Here is a 17,053-nt window from a genome sequence, read left to right on the forward strand (position 1 = left end):
GTTTATCCTTCCCTCCACTCCTGGCTCCAGGCAATTACTAATCTGGTTTTTGTCATTATAGGTTAGTTTGTACTTCATATAAGTGGGATTATACAATATGTTTTGTCTCTAGCTTCTTCAACTCAGCATACCGATTTTGGGAGTTATCCATATTGAGTCCTGTGTGAGAGTATTTCTTCTTTTTTATTGTTGAGTAGTATTGCATTGTATAAATATACCACAATTTGTTTTTTCATTTACATGTTGATGGACAGTTGGGTTCCTTCTGGTTTGGGGCTTTTGTGAAAAACAGCTGCTATGAGCATTCCTGTTCAAGTTTTTGTGTAAGCATATGTTTTAATTTCTCTTGGATAACATCTAGGAATGAAATGGCTGGGTCATATGTTAGATGTATGTTTACCTTTTAAAGAAATATTTTGCTTTATTTTGTGAGAACTTACTTAACTCCCCTTGCATATCTAGATAAATAAGTATCAGGTAAGGATACTAAATTTACCAGATTCTCTAGGTGGCAGGTGGGAAAAATCAGATAAGAATACTAAATTTACCTGATTCTCTAGGTGGCAGGTGGGAAAAATTCCTTATCTTCCCTCTCCATGGCCCACCTACTTGCATAGTTCATTGCTCGTCCAATTTATTTGAGTTCTTAAAATAATTTCAACTTCCCTGTTTTTTTTTTGTTCTGTTGTTACCATCTCAGGGTTGGTTGGGTGCCTATTCTGTATTGGATATTGTGCTAGGCGCAGAAGGGGCACGTGGGACTTTGAGTTAAAGGGGCAGCAAAACCTTGTTCTGTTCTCTGGACTGAGTTGGACAGACCACAACTACGATTATGCTTTAGGCAAAGTATGTGAGAACTCTTGAGGCAGTATTCCATTTACCTGACTCACATGCGAGAGAAAATATCCCACTTTTGTTTGAGTGTGGGCTTTAGTTATATATTTATTTTAATCAGGTGTGGCTGTTAAATGAAAAGGAAGCAATCCGTGAAACAAACGGAAAAAAAAAAAGAGTAGGGGAGAGAAACAAGTCTTCCTTTAATAACGTATACCTTTCCTTTTGACCAGCAGGTCCCAAAGTGTGGTACCCAGACTTGCAGCACCAGTTTTCGCTGAGAACATGTTAGAAATGGGAACTGTCGCACTACGCTCCAGACCTAACTGAATCGGAAACTCTGGGTTTGGGATCTGTGATTTAAAAAGCTCTCCAGGTGATTCTGATCCACGCTGAAGTTTGAGAACTGCTGTGCTAAACTCATTCCCAGGGTGTAGGTGGTCATCTTTAGACTTGGGTAACTGTGGGCGGTAGAGATAACGTTGCCGCAGCGCCCGTCCACCTCTCCCCATCCACGCTCCCAGCCCCTGCAACTCCTCTTTCACCCTTAGCCTGAACCCAGGTTCTGGGCTTCCCTTTCCCTCCCCTGGGAGCCGCAGGCAAAACGTGGCAAGTGGATTCAGAGTTTGCGGGCCCGGGTGCCAGCCGAGCATGCGCAGTGGCGCGAGCGCAGCGGCTACGCGGGCGCGGAGAGGTAGCCGCAGAGTGGACCTGCGGGTACTTCGATCTCCAGTGGGAGCTGCGCTCTCAAAGGCAGGACAGCGGTGGCGGCAGGTACGCGGGGGTGGGGATAGGGCCCAAAAGGAAGGCTGGACAGAGATGGAAAGCGAAGCGTTACTCCTTTGGGGGCGCGCGGCGGCTCGGGGGCAGTCTCTCCGTGTCCCCTCGCTCGCGTCTCGTCTCCTGGCTGTGCAGTGTGGCGCCCGCCGTCCTCCGGGCGCGCTTCTAGAAGCCCAGTCCCGGCAGGCAGTGCCCGCAGGTGTTAAATCGCGTATTTACACTGCTTAAACAATAAGCCTGTTAACTGAATTGTGATTCCATGCAATGAAATAAGGTATTTCATTAAGTTTTCTGCTTTCAACTTTGGGTGGCTGCCGGCGAGGCTTTCCGAACCAGCCTGTTTTGTTTTAATTCTGGGACTGGTTTATTTGCCTTTGGCCTTTTGGTGCATAGGATCAATAGGGCTGTAGTGAAATCCCATCCGTGCTTTCTGTTTTTGGTACTTTTCCTGGAGCATAGGGACCTCTGGATGCGGCATAAAAATGTCAGTTTTCAGCGAATTTCACTGCCAAAAAACTTTCCGTGTTTCAGCTGCATTTTCAAGTGGAGACTTAAAAAAATTTAAGATTTCTCCCTAACTTCTCAATTATTACTGTATTTCGGTCTTCATTTGGTACTATTAAAAGGAAGCGGTCGTTTAGATGAGTAACAGAATTCTCACTTTTCCCCCTTTACTTACTGTGTCACATTTTATGGCTCATACCGTGATATTTTTCCCTCCAGCCACGGTGTTGGATACACTTGTATGAGGCTTCAGCTGTGCTGCATAAATTTCTTGAAGAACCTGTGAGCCAGAAGCAAAATTTCAGGACAGGGGGCACACACTGAACTTGAAGCAAGTACTTTTACACCCCCCACCACCTTTGTAATCAGCTCTCCTTTAAGTTGAATTATGTAATGAAATTCTATAGTAAAGTGTTAAATTTGTAATGTGGAGGCATATATATATATAGAGAGAGAGAGAGAGAGAGGTAGTAAGTTTAGGAAGAGGAAATTTTAAGTTCAGGAAGAGAAACCTATATGAAAAGGGAATACAGGTATCCTGCCCCCCTTCATTCCTCCCATGATAAATGTTTTAATGGCAGAAATAATATACAGTTGGTCTAGTTTTGGCTGTAGAGACCTTTGAGGTCAGCCAGTTCAGCTGCTTCAGTTTACAAATGAGAAAACTGAGACCAGCGAGGTTAGATGACTTGCTGTGGCCACCCAGGCCCCTCATTGGCAAAGCTAGGTTTTCTCATTTTCTGGGGTCTTTTTACCACTCCTGCTGATACTCTTCTTTGCCTCCATTATTAAACTTCCTTTTTCTCTTCTACTTATACCATGAAGTCTGGCTTAAGCAGAAAATTAGTTGTTTCTCTTACTAAGCTTGCTAGTACCTCATAAACTCTTTTCAAAAAGTGCCCTTTCACTGAAGCCCCACCTAACAATTTGCTGGTCCTGAAACCGCCCTCCTTCCTTCCCTCAGTCACTTGGGCCCTTTGCCCAAAATGCCTGTTTGCCTCCCTCCTTCCGTATTGAAGTCCTGCTCATGCTGCAAGGTGTAGCTCAGGTGTGACCTCTTTTTGGAAGCCTTCCTTGATTGCCTTAGCATGAAGTAGCTCTCCCTCTTCTGAACCCTATAGCACTTACTACTGTTGTTTGTGCTGTTAGTATCCCCATTGTATATAGTATCCTGAGTATTTTAGCACCTCCCAACTTCCCGACCAGGAAGTTGACAGGTTGTGTAAGCTCTTGGAGGTTAAAGCCTATGACTTAAACATCCCACCCAGCACTAAGCACAAAGTATATTCTTAGCCCCTGTTTGTGGGAGGGAGTGGGGGAAGGAAGTGCAGTATGGATAGTTTTGTAAAGGGATTTCATGTGTGTTCTATAATATGGGGAAGGCCGTGTTAGAGCTGTATCAAGACAGCAGCCAAGTCCATTTCTGATTCCTCATATTTTGATAACAGATCACAGATTAGTTAGGGGGATTACGGGAGACAGGTGTAAAAGCATAACAGGGGTCAGTTGGTCCAGGCCCTCGATTAAGCCTGTGACTCAAAGTGGACAAAAGAGGGCACAGAATTAAGAAATGTAAAGGAAGAAGCATGTGGTGAAAGACTAGATGCAGAGAAGGAAAGACATGTTGAAAATGAATTTCAGGGTTGGGGTGTTAGTAATGGGTTTATAATGTTCTTTTTATCTTAAAAGTACCTCCACTTGGCTGGGTGCGGTGGCTAACACCCGTAATCCCAGCACTTGGGGAGGCTGAGGTGGGTGGATCACAAGGGCAGGAGATTGAGACCATCCTGGCTAACACGGTGAAACCCCATCTCTACTAAAAATACAAAAAATTAGCCGGGTGGGCATGGGGTGGTGGGCACCTGTAGTCCCAGCTACTTGGGAGGCTGAGGCAGGAGAATGGCATGAACCCGGGAGGCGGAGCTTGCAGTGAGTCAAGATCATGCCACTGCACTCCAGCCTGGGCGACAGTGCAAGACTGCATCTGAAAAAAAAAAAAGTACCTTGAATTGTGACATTGTCTCTGTTTCTTATAGTTAGTGACGTAATTGTCTTATTTCCCGTTCTAGATGATCAGCTCTCTGAAGGATGATCTTTAAACCCTCACAATACCTGGCACATTGCTTTGCAATATCAGACACTCAATAGTTATTACATGAATGAATAAATAAATAAATAAAAAGTGCATTTTGCCATGGGGAGGGTGGGCATTTAGGATCTTAGAGCTATATGGTAGTGCTTTATCCAGACTATCCCCTAATTGTATAGAGGAGGGACTCAGATATTCTTAACTAAGCTAGTTAGTGGGATAGCCAGAAGCTGTGTTCAAATTTCCTCATTACTAGACCCAAGCTCTTTTCATTAACTATTACTTTTTGAGGTTGTTGGCACCAAGATTATTTTTATTTATTTATTTATTTTTTGAGACAGGGTCCCACTCTGTCGCCCAGGCTGGAGTGCAGTGGCACGATCACTGCTCACTGCAGCCTTGACCTCCCTGGGCTCAAGTGATCCTTCGCACCTCAGCCTCCCAAGTAGCTGTGACAACAGGCACGTGCCACCATGCATGGCTAATTTTGTATTTTTTGTGTTTAGAGATGGGGGTCTCATTATTTTGCCCAGGTTGGGTCTTGAATCCATTGGCCTGCCTCAACCTCCCAAAGTGCTAGGATTACAGGCCTGAGCCACCATGCTCAGCCTCCCAAGATTAATTTGAGTTGGTAGCAAGACACTCCAGTTCAAGATGTTCTGTGGACTGAAAGCCCTCAGAAACCAATCTAAAGGGGAAATTTGGTGGTCGATGAGAGAATGTGTGTGTCATCGGAAGAGGTAAAACACAAGGCTGCTGGCCAGTTCAAGGTTGAGTGTACACAGTAAGGAGGGAGTGGGGCTGGGGTCCTAGGAATCTTCACACTGGGGAGTTGAAGTCTGGAAAGGTCATGGTAGCTTAGCTTGTCAGAGGCAGACACAAATGGGTTGGCCCAAAGTCCTTGGGACTGAGAGTCTATTTCCTAGAAATATTCTACACTACCAGGAGGTGGTGAGCAATGGCTTTGGAGAGGGTAGGCCAGGTGCAGTGAGGGTAGGCCAGGAGGGTGGCACCAAAGGGTGGTGTTTATGACCCAAGAACATGGGGGTGAGGCAAGGCTGAGAGAGAGACAATTGTGATCAGATTCTACCTGGAAAAACAAGACAGAAAGCAGTGCTGCTGAATCCAAAATTCCAGTTCAAGAGGTGGTTTGGAATATTTGTTTACTTGGAATAGATGTTGCATTTTGCAAATCATAGCCATTTTGCAAATCAAAACACAGCCTTTCCATTGGGCTGCACACAGCGATGAGGGAGCTGTTGGATGCCACATCCTTGCCATTGACTTGCACACCGTGGTTGACCACCATCTTCATATTTCCACAGGCAATGATGGTCCATTAAAAATGTCAAGGAGAGAGAGAGCAGTTGAGAGGAGAGACAGAACAAATGAGCTTGAGAAATGGCCAGCAGGGGGGAAGGGAAGGGTTGGCCTGGTTTTACATATTTTTTATATATATATATGTTTTTCATGATGATGTTAGTGAAAATTGATTAGGCAGATGCAAAATCAGGCAGTATGTTGTTAATGTCTCATACACTTAAATGTCCAAATATTAAATCCTAGCATTTACCATGGCCCTTTGTAAAATGACAAATATCTTTCTTAAAATAATAGTAGTAATATTAGTAACTAGTATTACAGAATATATTCCATGAACCAGGCACTATACTAAATACTTTACAAGTAATATATCATTTCATCTTTATAGACCATCCTGTAAGATAGATGCAACAATTACTCATGTATTTTTAATTTTTATTTTTTAAAAACGGTTTCAGTCTGTCACCCAATCTGGAGTGGAATGGCAGGATCATAACTCACTGTAACCTTGAACTCCTGGGCTCAAGCAGTCCTCCTGCCTCAGCCTCCCAGGTGTGGACCAATGTGCCCGGCTTATTAAAAATTTTTTTTGTAGTGATGAGGTCTTGCTATGTTGTCTAGGCTGATCTCAAACTTTTAGCCTCAAGCAGTCCTCCCACCTCAGCTTCCCAAAGCCCTGAGATTACAGGCATGAGCCACTGCACCTGGCCCACCCTCATTTTCTAAATGAGAAAATTGAGGCTTAGAGATAGGTAAAAGCATTTATCTGAGGTCACACAGTTTACAAGTGGCTGAGCTGAGATTTGACCCCAGGCCTATCTGACTTTATACACTGAGCGCTCAAATAACTTAATCAAATGTCTTAACAAAAATGCAAATCTCTTTCTGAGGTAACTCTAACAGATGCTTAGAATAGCCACAGGTTTCAGCTGGTGGAACCACCAACATTCTTTGAGCCATATTTAAAAACACCAAAACAACAGTGATAAATCGTTCTGGTTTTTTTTTTTTTTTTCCATTCCACTTAGTCTTTATCTCCTTTTCTCTTGAAGCATTCCTAGAGAAAGGGACAGCAGCTTTTTCTCTGGGTACACCATTAAAGCCACTTCTGATCTGCTCCCACCTTCTTTTGGGGTGGAGCTGTGGTTGGGGAGTGAGTTGGTGGTCATCCAGGGGATGTCTGTGGAGTTGGCAATGGGAAACTGGGAAGCTCACCTTGTGTAGGAGCCTAAGAACTCTGGAGTGACCAGGTATAAGGATTTCTTTCCCTGGGGTGTCAGGATCCACTGCTGGAAGCTCCTGGAATATCTATGGATCATGACTCTAATCTCAGGCCTTTGAACTATGGCCATAAACCCCCAGGAAGAATCCAGGTGTGAACACATTCTCCCCCAATTTTTAAGATCGGGGAGTTGTGAAGTCCCTGTGGACTAATTGGAGGTGGGTGTGGATACCTCAGGAAAGGCCCCAGGTCAAAGACAAATAATTTAAAGGCCCCCCACCCCCACCCCATAGGCCCCAGCTTTGACCTGTGAGAAAGTGTGCTCCACTCCTTCCTCTTGATGAACCTAATTAACGTAGAGAACTTACTCTCCTGGGAGTCTCAAAATGGAACCCAGCTGAGAGTGTGCTTTCCTCCCTTGCTGCCTGAGCTCTCTTTCCATTTCCTGGTTCTGCTTTACCTTCCCCTGAGTGGTTCTTGTTCCCAGGGCCTCTTCTCTGGATATGAAAGGCAGGGCCGCAGCTTCTGGCTTCGCCAGGCTAATTTTTGTATTTTTAGTAGAGTCGGGGTTTCACCATGTTGGCCAGGCTGGTCGCCAACTCCTGATCTCAAGTGACTCGCGCGCCTTGGCCTCCCAAAATGTTGAGGCTGAGGCCACCTCTGACCCTCATTACTTCTCTCAACATTCAAAAGCTTGTCACTTCATCCAGTTCCGAATTAACATTTTACTCTGGCTGATGATGAACGTCAGGGAGAAAGAGAAAGAGACATTTGTGCTGCATACGGGTTTATTGGTTATAAAATGGTTATACAATTTTGATTGCTGGAAACTTTGCTGACATGTAAGGTCACATGAGATGTAAGGCTGTTCAACTTTGATCATCTGATTTCTTTTCAGCACTGTGTCTGAAAGTGCCTATGTGCTGTTTTTGGTGAGACATATGTAGCATGGCTTCTGTAAAGGCACATAGCTTTTTATTATAGTAATATTGTGGGCACAGAAAGGATGAGGAGTTAGATGATTGGGAGAGTTTTTTTCTTACTTAAAACACTTGTTTCATCAGAAAATATTTCCTAGCAGAGTTAGACATAGCTTTGTTCATAAAGTCCAGTGGCGAAGGGACTTCAGACTTTACGATAAACTAAATTTTATGATTGATTTTTGTGAGCAATTCACAGCTATAAAACTACGAGACTGGCTGGGCATGGTGGCTCACGCCTATAATCCCAGCACTTTGGGAGGCTGAGGCAGGTGGATCGCTTGAGCTCGAGAGTTCAACACCAGCCTGGGCAACATGGCAAAACGTCGTCTCTACAAAAAAATTATCTGGGCATGGTGGCGCGTGCCTGTAGTCCTAGTTACTTAGGCTGAGGTGGGAGGATCATTTTGAGCCCAGGAGGTTGAGGCTGCAGTGACCTGAGATTGTGCCACTGCACTTTAGCCTGGGTGACAAAGTGAAACCCTGCCTTAAAAAAAAAAAAAAAAAACCTACAAGAATATCTGGGTGATAACTCACTGCACACAGACATGCCTCCTTCAAAAGATCCAAGCTGACCACAAAAAAAAAAAAAGAGAAACTGTCTTTTCTTGATAGTAAATTGGAGACATTAGTAAGGTAGAAGGTGTCTGAGGGGCTTCTTCATGATAAAAAGCAAAAGGTTTTGAGGTGTCATTGACCCAGAATATTAGCAGAAATCAGATTTACTCTATTATTGAGGAACACAATACATTAAATTGTTTATAGATCCAGTTTCAAGAAAGAAGATGTTTATATAAAAAAAAATGACAAAAGCTCCTTCAATTTTTTTGAGAACTAAGAAATAAGAGATTTTAGCAGTACTGCCAAAATAGAATTTGGATTTGAGTTTAAGACACTGGTAAATGTGTGTGGAAGGATTGGTCTTGTTAATTACACCTTGGACCAAGGGCTGCTTGGAATGAATAAAAGAGGGGGAAAGGTTTAGACAAGTAGAATCTCTAGGTTGATATCAAGTTAGTATTTATAACTTTTGTGAATAAACCAAAACCTCTCAAAGACTCCTGCTGTCTTTTCCTGGAGAGCACTCTGAATTCTTTCCTGGCGGTCTCCCTTTTCCTTCCCCTCTCCCCAGGTTTAAGATCATTGGGACATCCTTTTGGTCAAGGAAATGTTCTAAGAGTGACCTAGTTATTGGAATTTTAAGTGTTAATCAGGTCAGTGAGGTGCCAGCTGTGAAACACAACTCACAAAAACCCAATGATGTTTTTCATCAGAAGTTGTCATGGAAGTGAGTTGATTTTGGAAAAACAACAATAATAGCAATTTGCTTGATCCCTTTCTTATCCTCAAACAGCCAAATTAAATTCAAGATTATTGGCTGGGCGCAGTGGCTCACGCCTGTAATCCCAGCACTTTGGGAGGCCGAGGCGGGCGGATCACGAAGTCAGGAGATCGAGACCATCCTGGCTAACATGGTGAAACCCTGTCTCTACTAAAAAATACAAATAATTAGCCAGGCGTGGTGGCAGGTGCCTGTAGTCCCAGCTACTCAGGAGACTGAGGCAGGAGAATCGCGTGAACCCAGGAGGCAGAGCTTGCAGTGAGCCGAGATCGCGCCACTGCACCTCCAGCCTGGGTGGCAGAGCAAGACTCCGTCTCAAAAAAAAGAAAAAAAAAATTCAAGATTATTATCAGTGGAAAAAGGAAATCTGAAAATCTCTGAATGTTTAGTAGTCAATTAAAATGAGTCTTAGGGCAATTTAAAGTTTAGATACCTGAAACCAGTTGGCCTATGATCAGAACCATGGATGAGAAGTCAAAGTCTGTGATTCTGTTTCTGACCCCATGAGAAGGAAGGTCTTCTCTTCAGCTGTAGGTTTGATAATTAAACAAGATAGTGAATGTGAAAGTAACTAGTCAACTACAAGATAAAGAGGTAAGGCATTTATTGATGTTTAAAAAAGCTTTCTGATTTTGCTTCCTTTCACTGATAAGTGGCCAAGACTTAGAGAATGACTTGCCTGCTGGAGGTTGCCTGATTTGAAACTGGCAGAAATTAAACTCATAACTGTGTCTTATAATTTCAACATTTGAAAAAATGTCAGAGTTTATTTTTTTGAGACAGAGTCTTGCTCTGTTGCTCAGGCTGGAGTGCAGGGGCACAATCTGGGCTCACTGCAATCTTTCGCCTCCCGGGTTCAAGTGATTCTCCTGCTTCATCCTCCCCAGTAGCTGGGGTTACAAGCATGTGCCACCATGCCCAGCTAATTTTTGTATTTCTAGTAGAGACATGGTTTCTCCATGTTGGCCAGGCTAATCTCGAACTCCTGACCTCATGGGACTTCAGTCTAGCTCCAAATCTAGTGCTCTTCCAGTCAATTCATATTTTCTTCTGTTACTGACCATATAAAATAATTCCTCTATGAAATTTATGTGCAATTTTTATAAAAGTCTAAATGTATTTTATGGCTAACCCTCAACTATGGAGCATGTTAACAGTAAAATGAGTTCTTGACATAAGAGTTGATTAACGTGGGAAAATATCCATCTCTTTCATCTTGAACAAAGTAGTTTTGTTTTAAAACTTATATTTCCTGCTAATGTACATCTGGAATGTGTAGGACAAAAGATTAAAGTTTCTAAATATTTTACAAAGTTATATCCTCCCTATGTGATATATATTGTTTTGTGGGAGACTAAGCCTTAATTGAAGTATTTCTGCAAGGTTACTATAAGCATTTCTCATACCACTAGGACAATAAATAATGGGAGAACCCAAAACATTGTAATTTTCTAGTAATTCAGAGGAAATGACTGAATCCTGAAGCATTGTACAAAAGGGTACACAATGATACCCATTTTTGCATGTTAATGTATTATTAAATATCAGTGGGAATATTCTGCATGCTATTTCACATCTCAGGCACACTTAAGGAAGACCATGTGATGTGCATGTTGCTCATTTAATCTAGAAAGAATACCAAGATTCATTTAGAAATTCTTTATGCACAGTTTTTTTTTTTTGAGTATGTTATGTCCTGAGGCATTAAGGGTATTACTAAAGCAAGCAGCAGGACTTCTCAGAGAAATTAAAGGTTTCATATCAACCACACATTGTCAAAATCTTCACTTTGAATAGGATTAAATGCTGTTTCATCAGTATTCTTGGCACACATGACATTGTTTTTAAAATAACAGTTTTATTACTCTTGGCTGTGACAGTTTCTCAGACTTTCCTTAATACCATACAGTTCTCCAATTTAAACTGTATAGTCAATTTTACAATATTTTCATTACCCTGTATTCATTAGCACTTTCCTCATTTTCTACTACCTCCTTCCCAGCTGCCTCTACCCTAGGCAAAGCCAAATCTACTTTCTGTCTATAGATTTGCCTATTCTTGAAATTTCAAATAAATGGAATCATATAATATGTGGCCTTTTGCATCTGGCTTATTTCACTTAGCACAATGATGTCAAGGTTCATTCATGTTGTAGCACATATCAAGACTTCTTTTCATGGGTGTGCATAATATGCCATTATGTGGACATATCACATTTTATGTATTCATCCTTCAGTTCATAGACATTGGGGTTGTTTCTTCTTTTGGGCTATTATGAATATTGTTGCTGTGAACTTTTGTGCACTGGTTTATTAGGGGCATTTATTTTCATTTCTCCTGGGCATATACCTAGAAGTAGAATTGCTGGGTCATATCACTTAGCATTTCGAGGAACTGCCAAACCGTTTTCTGGAGGAGCTGCACCATTTTACATTCCTACCAGCAATGAATGGAAGTTCCTGTTTCTCCACATCCTCACCAGCACTTTATTATCTGTATTTTAAATTATGGCCATTTTAATACATGTGAAGTAAGTATCACATTGTAGTGACTTAAAAAAAACTAATAGACTTTATCTTTTAGAACTGTTTCAAATTTACAAAGAAATGAAGCAGATGAAACAGTGTTCCCACACTGACATACTGTTACCCTATTATTAACAATTTTTTTTGAGACGGAGTCTTGCTTTGTCACCAGGCTGGAGTGCAGTGGTACAATCTCGGCTCACTGCAACCTCTGCCTCCTGGGTTCAAGCGATTCTCCTGCCTCAGCCTCCTGAGTGGCTGGTACTACAGGCATGTGCTACCACGCCCAGCTAATTTTTGTATTTTTAGTAGAGACAGGTTTCACCATGTTGGCTAGGATGATCTCGATCTCTGGACCTCATGATCCACCCGCCTCGGCCTCCCAGAGTGCTGGGATTACAGGCGTGAGCCACTGCTCTGGGCTGTATTATTAACATCTTACATTAATTAGTATGACATGTTTGTTATAATTAATGAACTGATCTTGTTATATTATTATTAGCTAAAGTCCTTAGGTTATTCGTATTTCCTTTGTTTTTAGCCAAAATCCCTTTTCTGTTCCAGGATCCCATCCAGGATACCACATGACATTTAGTTACTGTGTCTCCTTAGGCTCCCCTTGGCTGTGACAGTTTCTCAGACTTTCCTTGTTTTTTGATGATCTTGAGAGTTTTGAGGAATAGCAATCAGGTACATTGTAGAATGCCTCTATGTTGGAATTTGTCTGAATTTTTTTTTTTTAACATTAGCCTGTGATGACATTGATTTTTAGTATTCAGGGCAACTTGATCAGAATTGGAAATCAGCAGAATGTAGTTGGTGGGAAATTATTTTCATTTATTTTTATTTTTAAAATTTATCCTATTTTATTTATTTTTAGAGACAGGGTCTGCCATGTTGCCCATGCTGGTCTCAAACTCCTGGGCTCAGGCAGTTCTCCCGCTTTGGCCTCCCAAACTGCTGGGATTATAGGCATGAGCCACCCACTATGCCTGGCTGGGAAACTCTTAGGAATTTTAAAAATTCAGTTGCCTCTGGAAGATGAGCAGACATTTAACTCAAGATATGTTTTCCTAACAAGAGCTTGATCACATTGGAAGATGATCAAATTAGGTAGTGTTTATCTTCATGACTGTTATGAGACAGCATCTAACCTAAAGGTAAAGCCAAAGATACATTTTTCACTGCTTTAAGAGAATGTTGTTTTGCTTGTAATAAAACATAAAGTTAATAGAAATTCAGATTAACTTTTAGAATTCCGTAGCACTATGGCAGCAAGCATCCAATGTATATTGAGTACTTCCACCTACGTCAATCCCAGTAATTCTCAAAATGCTTTGTGAAGGGAGTAGGAACTGAGACTCAAAGAGGCTGCGTCATTTGGACTGAGACTCACATAGCTTGTCAGTAGAAGAGCTGAGATTTGAACTCAGGGCTGTGGAAGCCTATACTCTGCTGCCTGCCAGACTCCAGAGTTTCCAGTGGTTTTAAATCATGAATGTATCAAAGGACACAGGCTTGATATTTTTACTGCCAGCCAAAGGAGATAGTATCTCTCTGTGTTTAAGGCCCCACTGAAATTGGTTGGTCCGATTAACAGCATACCTGTTGACTGCTAACAAAGGGAAACTAAGCCAGCTTTGCCTAGGGCACTAATTCCTGCCACATGTCTTCTGAAAATGAAGCCCAAGGGTCATAAAGCAGGCAACGAGCTATGTGGGAGAACAACATTAGCTGAGTATGTTTGCCAGCGGTTACATTGATCAATGTATGTCTTAGTTACCTCTCAAGTTTTTTCAATAAGTGAGTGTCAGAGAGGATTTGATTTTAAATATTTATCTTTAAATTGGAGTAGATGTGGTAATACTGTGTGAATGCACTTGAAATAATAAAGTTGCATAGATAGTTGTCTGAGGAAGGTTTGGAAAATTTCCCTGTTTATTCAGCTAATTTTTGTAAACTGCCCAAGATGATTGATCACAGATTAATACAAAGTTTCTTTCTATACTACCAGAATATCAGACTTTATGTATTAGTCAGGATAAAGTAGTCTGTGCTGCAGTAACAAATTAACTGTGACATCTCCATTACTGTCTTGCTCATGTAAATGTCAGTGTTTATTTGCTGTTCCCCAGGGAAGCTCCCTATATGCAATGACTCAGAAATCCAGGCTGCTGTGATTTTTGTGACTTTACTTTCTTAACATGGGGCTTTCAAGTGGTCCCACCAGAGGAAGGGGAACTGGATGATCACGTACCAGCTCTGAAATGCTTTGGCCTAGAGTGACAAACATCACTTTGACTCACAGCCTATTGGCTAGAACTAAGCTCATCACCATGCTTAATAGCAAGGGCCTAGAAATAAGAGGGAGCACATGGGTATTCAGTGAACAATAAATGTCTTTTGCATCCCTGGTTTTAGAGCAACAGAAGTAGTTAAATTGTTTGCCAAAGTCTCTTCAGTAGAGATAGAAAAGTGGACTGAATATTTAGTGATAATTACTTGATAAAAAATTATAAGTGAATTTTACCATAAACTGTTAACATTTGCAATAATTTATGTATGGTTGATTTAGCAACCTGATTTCCATTTGTGGGTATGATTATACCTTCTAAGGGTATAACAATAAAGTTAGCTTCTTTTACGTTATGATACTTCAGCTGATGGTGCTGATGATCAAAGTTTGTATGTATGTATGTGTTTATTTTGAGATGGAATCTTGCTCTTTCGCCCAGACTGGAGTGCAGTGGTGCCATCTTGTCTCACTGCAGTCTCCGCCTCCCTGGTTCAAACGATTCTCCTGCCTCAGCCTCCTGAGTAGCTGGGATTACAGGCACAGGCCACCATACCCAGCTAATTTTTGTATTTTTAGTAGAGCTGGGGTTTCACCATGTTGGCCAAGCTGATCTCGAATTCCTGACCTCAGTTGATCCATCCGCCTCGGCCTCCCACAAAGCTTGTATTTATTAGGTATCTCCTGCGTGCCAGGTACTCTAAGTATTTTATATGAATTACGTTAATTTAGATTGGGCACTGCAGTTTCATCTCGATAGTAAATATTCTCCAGTTCCATCAACTTGCCTTGTTTGAATGGTGCCTAGATTAGACCCATCACCGTGCAGATAGCTCCCCTCTAGAAACCAGATTGTCACTAAATTACCTTAAAAATAATGCTCCGTAGGTTGAATGTGACACTCTGGATATTGTCTAACTAGCACAGAGTACAGCAAGATCTAACATTTACTGTGATTCGGATCATACTTAAATATAGCAGCTTAAGACTTTGTAAACCTTTTAAGCAGCCATATCTAAAAATAAGGTTAAGGTGAACTAAGCCCATAGGATGTTTTTTCAATATAATTTTTTCCCAAATGAATTCTCCTGTGTTTTTGTGATTCTAATATTGTCTTAAAATGGTTATATTTGATGAACGCAGAATTCTCTTGTTAGTTTGTCCTTTTGATGTCCCCTTTCCCTACTCTCCTCAGTGTGGCCTCAAATTCCACCATTAGAATGATAGGATGACAAAGACTCTCGCTGGGCCACACAGACTGGGGCAGTCCTTTCTTACTCAGTTTTCAAGAAGGCTCTTGGTTGTTTGAGCACAACTATCTTTACCACATATGAGGAGCCCCATCTCAGGCTTTTCATGTTGATTCCACATTCATTCATCAAAAAGCTGAACACAATTTTGGGCCCAGGCACTGAGCTAGGCCTCATCTGTCTCTACCATTGTAGAGCTAAGTCTAGACCAGAAGTTGGCAAACTTTTTCTGTAAGGGGCCAAGTAATAAATATTTTAGGCTTTGTGTTTCATGTGGTCTCTGTCTCTGCTACCTAACTCTGCCCTTGTAGCATGAAGGCTGCTATAGACAATATGTTCATGAATAAGCATAGCTGTCTTCCAATAAACTTTATTTGTGGCCACTGAAATGTTAATTTCTTGTAATTTTCCCTTGTCACAAACTATTATTCTTTTGATTTTTCTCTTAGCTGTTTAAGAATGTAAAAACTATTTTTAGTTCACAGGTTATATAGCAAGCAGGCAGTGGACCAGTTTTGGTCTTCAGGCTGAGTTTGTCAACCCCCTGGTCTAGAATGAGTTCTGTGTTATTTTATTCTCACAAATACATACTGAACTGCCTTAATAATTACTTAAATTGGTCAAGCATGGTGGCTCATGTCTGTAATTCCAACACTTTGAGAGCCCGAGGTGGGAGGATCATTTGAGGCCAAGAATTCAAGACCAGCCTGGGCAACATAGTGAGATCTTGTCTCTACAAAAAATTTAAAAATTAGCCAGATATTGTGGCATATGCCTGTAGTCTTAGCTACTCGGGAGGCTGAGGCAGGAAGGCCACTTGAGCCCAGGAGTTTGAGGCTGCAGTTAGCCATGATTGTACCACTGTACTGCAACCTTGGCAACAGAGCAAGACCTTGTCTCCCCAAAATTTTTAAAAAACAGTATGTATATAGTATTATATATAGTATGTATGTACTATTATATAGTGTGTACAAAATATATACATAAGTGCACACACTTATTGCTTTTGGGGACCATTGATTTTATGATAATCATGAATCACCAATATTGAAAATAATACCTAATATCTATTGGGCATTTACTATTACATATATTAGGCCTTTTTCTAAGCCTTTTGCTATTTGTTTTAATTAAGCCTCCCTGAAACTGTATGAAGTTGGTATTACTATCTTCTTAACTTTTTAGCTATGAAACCAAGACTCAGAACGGTTAAATGACTTGTTTAAGGTGACATAGTTAGTAAGAAGCAGACATTCTCAAGAATTCTAACTCTAAAGCCGGCGCTCTCAATGACATATTATGCCTCTCTAGGTACTGAAATATATGTGCAAAAGTCATTAGGCCATTTTTTTATTATGATGTAAGAAAATAGAAGTAAAGATTAAAAAATTATTTTTCCTAAGAAACAAGTACATCATTGAAAGAGGAATTTAGCAAATAAGTGCTTTAATAGTTCTCACTGGTTTAACTTTAACTTGTTTCTGTCCATGAGAAAAGATAATCAACTCCAACTCTAACTCAGGATAAACAGCATGCTGGGACCTTTCCATTTTCTGAACTTAATTAACACTGATAATCGGGGCAGGGCTGGATTTACAGTGTAATGATGTATTGTGTCCAGTGCCAAAATTGTAATACAGATACGTTGTATTTTTATATAAGATTTAGAGAATGCTCTGTTGTATGTGATAAGTGATGTGAAAGTGCTTTGTTACCTGCAAATCATATTCCAAAGGGATCGTTGTTCATCATCCCGGTGGCTCATTCCACTGTAGATATAGCCTTAGTTCTATCTTCATTGTTGCTTTAGTTGGATCAGTAGAAAAGGTTAGATCTCAAGTAAACACAACTGAAAGATTCCTAGTGGACTATTTAAAATTTCCCTTCACCAGCCAGTTGTGGTGGTGTGCA

At 41.2% G+C, this 17,053-nt stretch overlaps 1 protein-coding gene across 3 annotated transcripts in view; it reads left to right on the top strand.

Annotated features, from left to right (window-relative positions):
• The first annotated feature begins 1,500 nt into the window (after positions 1 to 1,500).
• PLS1 (plastin 1) overlaps positions 1,501 to 17,053 on the top strand; it is a 115,031-nt gene continuing 99,478 nt past the window's right edge. The window contains exon 1 of one of the 3 annotated variants that reach the window (XM_054481244.2): positions 1,501 to 1,608. The gene's annotated coding sequence lies outside the window, so the exon portion shown is untranslated. The remainder of the gene's footprint in view (positions 1,609 to 17,053) is intronic. The other 2 variants (XM_063662271.1, XM_063662273.1) reach the window with 2 other exon arrangements.

Source organism: Pongo pygmaeus, chromosome 2, assembly GCF_028885625.2.
Source record: "Pongo pygmaeus isolate AG05252 chromosome 2, NHGRI_mPonPyg2-v2.0_pri, whole genome shotgun sequence".
NCBI classification, from domain to species: Eukaryota; Metazoa; Chordata; class Mammalia; order Primates; family Hominidae; genus Pongo; species Pongo pygmaeus.